Source organism: Lepeophtheirus salmonis, chromosome 10 (genome assembly GCF_016086655.4).
Source record: "Lepeophtheirus salmonis chromosome 10, UVic_Lsal_1.4, whole genome shotgun sequence".
Taxonomy (NCBI): Eukaryota; Metazoa; Arthropoda; class Copepoda; order Siphonostomatoida; family Caligidae; genus Lepeophtheirus; species Lepeophtheirus salmonis.
In genome coordinates, this window is record NC_052140.2 from 7,632,099 (window position 1) to 7,641,119 (window position 9,021).

Here is a 9,021-nt window from a genome sequence, read left to right on the forward strand (position 1 = left end):
TCTGATTACATTTCATAAATTTCTGCCTCATCCTCCAAAATCTTTAAATCACAATAAAACTTATCAATATCCTCAAAATTAGCTTGTTTTCGTCTGACTATTTTATATCTTGCTGCCGCAATTTGCTTTTTATCTGTTAAATATTCACATACATATTAAATTACTTTAAAACGATTACGACCTCACTCGTCACTAACAAATCAGCCGTGGAAAAATAAATACTGCACTTTCTGTGCCTTGGCGATTGAGAATTCAGAGGATCTCTTCTTCCTATATCCTCTGTGCGGCAATTAATTAAGAAATTGGGGAAGATGGTACAGAAACAATGGAACTGCAGGTAATTGGCTCGTGTCAACACTGTCAAGTCAACCAGAAATGTTCAAAATAGAAGCCTTGATAGCATAAATACAGTAAGTCATGTACGTGGCAAGAATTAGTTAAAAGACAATGCCTCGAGGGATGGAAATGATGGTCAGGAGATCAATAATATCAGTGATGAAGAGTCTGATGAGAATGAGATACTAATAAAATATCTATTAATATCTTAGATGTCTGCTAACGTGTCTGCTGAATGAATGGAGGGAGTAAATTTAATATGTAATATTACTAGTAAATATTTTGTTAGTATTTTGTTTGTGGAATTTCAACCAGGTGGCGTACTTTGACGAGCAACATGTCCATAATATTGCAATCTGCTCTTCTCTGGTCTTTTTCTACAAATGAGTCAACTTCAAATAATTACCTCAGGTCTCAATCCATTTTAGAAAGTCTGTGCGTTTATTATTTTCTTCCATTTGTTTGTGTAATTAAGCCTGAATATTCGGATGCCTTACACTCATTACTGACGGGCATGCTCAATTGTTTGAACGTCTTTCCAAATTCAAATCTACTCGAGATTCAATTTCAAGGAGCTTTTCTCACATTGTTGTTAAATTATTTTCCTCTTATTCTATTCCGAGGATAATTCAGTACAGATTCAAAACTTCTTACGTTTTATATTTAGCAACTTGATTTTTTATAACTATTAAAGTTCGATTGATTCTATGAGAGCTCCAAATTTCTTGAACTAATATTTTTTTTAAATATTTCAAATTGAACTCAAATCATCTTTTCTGGGCCCATCGGAATCTTCTCACAATGGATCCCTTGGTAGCCTTCTCTTCATTCGACATCTTGTTGCGTTCCTATGAATCCACGGGTCTATCCTCTTTAATATTCTTCTAAAACTATTAACTACACCAGGTGCTATCTCGGATATAATCTGGAATAATCATGAGAGACTTCTATATCAGTACACGCGTATCACACATAAATTCTTTAATCAAAAGGATGTAAGACGTATCCTAAATAATAACAATAAACATATACATATATTACACTAATCGATCTATTTTATCAAAGTGGATAAACAAACATGTTTTCCATTTCTACAAACAATTTATCATCAAAAAAACTAATTTCGGATTAAAAAGAGATTATTAATATTAATTCGATCAAAATCCATCGCTCCAATAATCTCTTATTATGTTAGATAGTTATCCATAACACCAAATGTTGTACTCATAAATATTGCAAGTGAAATAGTTTTTTAAAAAATTTTTATTTAAATAACTATGGTATATTGAATTTTTTCCACAAAAAAAAAATAATTTTTTGTGAGCAGCAAAAGACTTGGTGAACAACATTTGGACAATTACCTCAGAACCAATTAGGGTCACATTGAAGATGGCAAAAGTTCAGAGGCTAAACAGTGGTGCATCAATTTTTAAAAGGTGCTGCACTGTACGGGGGATTTTAGGTTATAACAGGGATCCTAAAACATTATTGGGAGCCCTTTCACTTCTTAAAGACAAAGGAGGTTCCGATATCGAATGGATACGACCTCCCTCGTCACTAACAAATCAGCCGTGGAAAAATTAATACTCCACTTTCTTTGCCTTGGCGATTGAGAATTCAGAGGATCTCTTCTTCCTATATCCTCTGTGCGGCAATTAATTAAGAAATTGGCGAAGATGGTACAGAAACAATGGAACTGCAGGTAATTGGCTCGTGTCAACACTGTCAAGTCAACCAGAAATGTTCAAAATAGAAGCCTTGATAGCATAAATACAGTAAGTCATGTACGTGGCAAGAATTAGTTAAAAGACAATACCTCAAGAGATCAATAGTATCAGTGATGAAGAGTCTGATGAGAATGAGATACTAATAAAATATATATTAATATCTTAGATGTCTGCTAACGTGTCTGCTGAATGAAAAGAGGGATCAACTGAAAATAATGCAATAGTCAATATATTTTTTTTTTTTTGCATTAAAAACTCAACCAATACCTCAGCAAGATCCATTATATATAAACAAGCCATCCATATGGAAGGAATAATGGTTATTTCTCTTGAGTGAGGAGAAAGAGTTGTCAACAGTGGGTGGCTCTTTGACGACATACTCAATATAGGTAAAGACCAGCTTATATCTCCATAACTCAACCATGCCAAACGAAAATGCTGATTTTAATGTAAATTTGACAATTGGACCCATGCTTCCCACGATCCAAAACTTGGTTTAGTGTTCCATGGGGAACACGGATTTTAAATAAAATCTATCCTCCACCACTATATTGACTATTTATTTTTTTTAATTTTTGGAGAAAAAACTTGAAAAATTATAATTCAAATAATAATTTTTTTTTATGAAATCCAAAAAATTTGGAAAATTTAATCTAGAATAATATTTTTTTTCCGAAAAAAAGTATGTAGCTATTCTCAAACAATTAAATTTTTTGGAACAAAATTTCGAAAATCCACAGTTGTTCACAAAAAATAAATTTTTGGGAAAAAAGTTTCAAAAATTGCAATTAAAATATTAGAGTTTTTTGAAAATTAATGAAAAAACAGAAAATCAATGTTCAAATTGGAATGAATGAATTCTCATTATCAAAATAAAATTACAATTTTGATAGTAATTTGTCAACATTTGGCTTCAAATTAGTGAGGTTTAGTCTCATGTCTCATTGCTCAATTAATTTGAATTAACTTTGTTTTTTCGTAAGAAGATTGATCACTGCTCTTTCTATAAATTATGAAGAAAGAAAGCTATTAATAACTCTCTTGTTCATTTTTGTAATTTTTTGTTTCCTTGTCTTCATTGATTCAAAAACTGACATTAATAATTTAAAAAAATTAAACATTCATATAGTAAAAGAATTAATGTCTACATAAAATATAAAAAACAATCAGTGTCCCATTTAAAAGCGTCAAACTATCAGAAATACTTACCAAAAATACCAAGAACCACACAAATCAACTTTTAAGGGAAAAACTATTAAATGGAAGACAAATGTATTTTCTACATCTACTTAAACGAACTGATGTAATCAACAACAACCTTAGGGTTTAAAGTGTAAATTTACATATATAAAGTACAGTTTTAAGGTCATATAAAAGGTCACCTTCTTCTAAATTTATATTTTAGCGTGTGTGTAATAGGGTGTCCAACTTTTAGGGTGACCTATTAATTCGAACTTCTGTTGTAGTTTTATGAAAAAATTATGTTTGTAAAGTGTTTAGTCTTCAAATGGAGTTTTTGACCTCTATAGCTATTTGAAAATGACTTTTTTTTTTAAATATTCTACATTTGTAAAGGGATTCAGAAGTGCCAATTTTAAAGTTATGTTGCTGAATTTCAAAAGTTTTATTAACGTAAATTTTCTCAAGTGATACATAAGAAAGAATATAAACTTTTTTTTTCATTTTGAAGCAAACAAACTTGTAGCCCGTCAAAATACTTTGGATAATCAAACTTCGATTTTTTTTTTTTTTTTTCAGAGTGCTTAAAAGAACATTTTACATCCAAAAAGTTGGACTAAAATTGAATTTGATTTTACACCCTCCCCCTCCATCCCTCCCCCTCTAATAAAAAAAATCTTTAATAAGGAGCTGACGGCGTCTCAAGTACAAGTTAGGAACGGAATCATCAAACAGAGGGAATCTGAGAACAGACAAAGAGGATGGATTCAGTTGTTTGAGATGTGTCAAACGAATAAAGAAAAGTGTGAGTCATATCCTGGGATCCTATCCAACAATCAGAGAACACTTTGAATATTTGAAAAAAATCCTGGAAATATACCTCAACAAAGGCTTATCTGAAAACAAGATTAGCTATGGGATTATTAAAAAACAAAAAGGATGCACTAGCAAATGAATCTATAATTAAAGTCCAAACGATAGTAATTCAAGCAGTTTCTTTGTAATTGGGCTCTTATTAAAATCTAATACAACTATATAAAAATTAAAATAATAATACAATACATCAAGAGGAATTGCGATAAAATTAAACGTTATAGTTTAAAATTAACCCCCTAGATCAAAGCCCAACCCTTCAATATTGACAACTTATATATTTTTTTAAATATACTAATGTCCACCACTACAAAATATGAAAATGATAAAATTAAAACAGATAAACAAACAAAAACTATGTCTTCGATGTTCTTGCCCTCATCATATGGTATCTTCTTATTAAACGTTTAAGAGTTGTGTAGAACTTACATGACCATTGGTGGAAAAATCTCGAACAATGTCTATTCCCTATCCTTGTAACGGGGGATCCTTCAAGAAAAGACTGCGTATCTTTCTGAAGATGCAATGAAAATTTTCCTCAGAAAGTGAAAGCTTATTGGACACCCAGAAGTGAGGCCGCTCTAGCTATGTATGCTTTAGTGCTGACTAGAGCAAAGCAGACAGTCTTAGTTTCTGCACTTTCCTGCCCTTTGGGCATTCCAAAAAGAATTTATGCAAACGAGTACTGAGGGAGGTAGTCATTCAAATAAAAGAGATCAATATTCAAATTGAAGAAATATCAAGGACCAGAACAATGCTGGGCATCTTGCAAATGCATGGAGAACTGAGTTAAAATAATTTCCACAGTCATTACAGGGAGAGTTGAAGTAATACAGCCTGTCAAAAGTTTGAGCTGAGCCTTGAATTTCCTATCCTGCTGAACCAAAGTGATTACTTTATTATTACCTTTTCCCATTTTTGCAGCTGGTCAAGAAGATCGATATTTGTTTGACAAATTTGCTTTCCATTATGTTCTATGTGAGTCTGAAGTAACATCTTTAAATGCCAAGGTATAGAGGATTTATGCTACTTTTAGCAGAGGCTAATAAAATTTTCCAGAATTAACCCTCGAAAATTTCTTTGAAAAAGAGCCTCAATCTTGAGACTAATTGGGCTATCAAAAGATCAAAAAGTCTTCTTTTTTTAAAACTGACAAATAATGTCTGGGATAGAAGCCGGGTCAAACGTTGTAGAAGCTTTCAACAAAATTATTTGGGAGTCAGCCCAGGACGGAGATATGTCAAACAGAAGAGAATTAGATAAATCTCTTTCCATCATAATGTATTCAAAGATTTTATTATTAGAAATGACAGAACTCCATTCCTTTTCTAAATTACAGGATAAATCAAAGGTTTATACACATTTCTAAATAGTTTTTATTTGAAACAACTCGCCATGTCTTTCCCAATCAATTCTAAGAACCTTAATTGTATCCTTAACCGAGCATCCCTCAATTTCATAATCCTTCTATGGAGTCAACTACCCCAATGGAAGGATTGGTGTTGTCTTTTGATTTAATTCCAAACCTGAGAGTTTTTTGTATTTTGCGAAGAACGAAAGTAAAAGTTCAATCTTCTTCTTCAACTGCGATTGCGAATTATCTTCCAGATGAATAGTTATATGATCGGCATACCGGGCCGTGCAAAATTATTTACCGATGACTTAAATATAATTTTTAAGAGGTTTTGTGGCAACCAATCTGATTGTTTCGTATTTTTATCGTTAAAATAAACAAAAATCCTCCCTGTGAGAGCGTAACAACTTCCACACGTGAGACCATGTCCAATCAGGAAACAAAGAGGATCGAAATTGCAGCCCTCCTCCGAGCGGGAGAGCCTCATAACAACATTAAGGAACAGGTTGGGGCCTCGTTGAAGACAATTTACAACGTTTCCAAGTGCTTGGAGGCTGGGGGTGATGTCAAGCATTCCCCTGGGGCTGGCAGGAAGCCCACTGTCTCAACAAGGTACGTAAAGGCAGAATTCAAGAGGACTCCCAACAGGTCCATTGCCGACATGGCCAGAAAGATGAGAACGTCGACATCAACTGTTTCAAGCGCATTGAAAAGGGCTGGAGGAAAGTCCCTGAGGCGTACTGAACGCCCTCTGCTAACTGAACGTCAGCGAGAAGTCAGACTTGAGCGTGCTAAGAAAATCTTGAATGATATCAATAGCTCATCTGGACGCATCATCATTTTGTCAGATGAGAAAACTTTTACGGTCGATCCTGTTTTCAACAGGCAAAATGACCGTGTTGTGAGCTTTGGAGATCCAACGTAAAGACCATGAAGTCGGTATGGTTCCCCACTGGCTCAGATTAACAGCAGAGGATTATGTTAAGATTCTGGCGTCCAAGGTCCTTTCGTGGATCAAAACCATAGTCGGCAACTCTCCTTGGGTTTTTCAACAAGATGGAGCACCAGCCCACGCTTCCAAGAAAGCTCAGGAGTAGCTGAAGGACAACATGAACTTTTGGCCCAAGGACTACTGGCCCCCTCAGAGCCCAGATCTGAACCCACTAGACTTCTCTATCTAGGCGCACGTGGAGACCAAGGCCTGAAAAAAACGACACAAGAACATAAATGCCTTAAAGGCTGCTGTCAACAAGGCCTGGGCCTTCATGGACGCCGATTACATCCAGCAAGTCTGTGGTAGCTTCAGACGTCGCCTGACCAGTGTCATTGAGTCAAATGGTGGCTACATTGATTAAATTTGATCACAAACTATTTTATTATTCTAAAAATGTATGAATAAATTGTTTCTCAAGTCATTCAAATGTCATTATTGTCCGCGATATGTTCTGAACAAAAATCGGTAAATAATTATGCACGGCCTGCTACATATCTAAAATATGTTTTTTCTTCACAATGTTAACTCCAAATCCAGAGTTCTTGCGCCTAATATCTTAAGCAAATTCCTCAATCTTAGCATTAAAAAGAAAGGGAGCCACCGGAGATCCCTGTCTGCAGCTCCTTTTAAGAAAAATTGGAGCACTTTCAACGGGTTAAAAAACGTTGAATGAGAAATATATGTTTGAGAGAATGAAGGATTTGTCGATGATGCATAGAATCTAACGTTTTGCTCAAGTCAATTGCAATAATTTCACCGAAAATATTATTCGAACCCAATGACTCTATCGAACAGTGAATGTTGCGGGATATATCTGAAGTCTTCCTGTTTTTCAAAAAGCCTTTATGATGGGCTCCCATCCTTTTGTTAAGAATCGGCTCTATTTGCCTGGCAATATCACCCGAAAGGACCCTATATGATTCGTTTAAAACTGTTATGGGTCTCCAATCATTGATATCTAAACCATCCCCTTTCTTTGTAATTAATATTAATCTACCTTTAGAGACTGACTTTGGCAATTCCCCAAATTTTCCATAGATTTGCCCACTTTTAATAAGAAGGGAGTTATTTCCTTTCCAAAAGAATTAAAAAATACACCTCCCACTTCCCTTCGGAACCTGAGGCTTTATTAGACTATTTTCTTTTAACACCCTTTTCTTCATATTATCTTCTGATATTCGATCAATATTAATTAAGTCAAACATGTAGCTTATTAAAAAAAGGGACTCATCATCCAAAATATCATCCACATCATTTTGAAACATGTATCTCTAACATATTTACATAATGATAATATAATGATCCTGTTAAACTTTTTTATAGCTTGCATTGAAAAGACATTTAAATCAAAAGAGTCGACTAGTCTAGTTTTCATGGTCCTTTGAAACACTTCTTCTTCAAGAATCCATTGTGATATTTTGAAACTTAGAGTTCCCAAAAGGAGTAGAATTCAATTTCAATTATTTTATGATCTGAACGGGGTTCTGGAATATACTTGGCAGTCTTAATTCTGACAGAGATGATGATCCATTCTTGAAGAATGTAAACCCTTCCTCCAGGAAAATGTTTCCCCTCAAGATGTGACGCTCAAAACATCTACTAAGTTACCCTACCAGATAAGTTTGTGGGCGCATTTGGGTAGTATCCATCCTCCTTGTTCTTTTTATATTGAATAATTAGTTTCTCCTGTTTTTGTTTATATAATTATTTAATACGCCGATTTGAATACTTAACCTGGTTTTTTATCCGATAACGGATTGTTACTATTAGTTTAAAATATTTGGTATACGTATTGGTTTTTTTAAGTGATATATTTTCTCTTCCCTCCACCCCATCCCTCAAAAAAAAAGATATATATAATAATCATTATTATTATTAGCTCTCTACTCCATTCTTAAGATACTGAGGCGTCGAAGAATTAAGGAATTTTTGTTAAAATTTGAATTTAACTTTTCAAATTATCTTCCAAAAAGTTTTAATTTTTTTTCTAAAAAATTTTAAAAATACCCTTCTCCCAAATGATTATACATATAATCCCGCGGATGCCCCTGACATGAATTTCATAAAGCAATATTTCTACCTATTAGTATATTTATAATTACAGTAATTTTAGTATGTTTGATCTTATATAATTTTAGCGTTGTCGAAAAGTGAATACAAAGACTGAATATTAAAAAAAAAAAAAAGTTCTTGATTTAACTCATAAAGTAGGATAAGTGACATAAATTATGACGTCATAGTTCAATTAGTATTGTTGTAAAGAATATGACATGCCAGTATGCTACAAAAAAGAAACCAAAAAGGAATGTCAATTTAAAGAATGTATTGGAGAGAGGAGTTGAGCCGTTATGACGTTTCATGAAATTACCTGCGAGAAGCTATGAGATGAAGTAAATAAACGTAAAGCATATAGTCAAAAGATGTATCGATAACTGATTTTTTTGCTTTTGTTTACTGTCTATTTTGAAGACGTCACAGAGGGGCCAATTTAGGAGGAAATTCGATATAACAAATTGTATTAATGCACAACATAGTATTTTATTTTCTCAATATTTTAG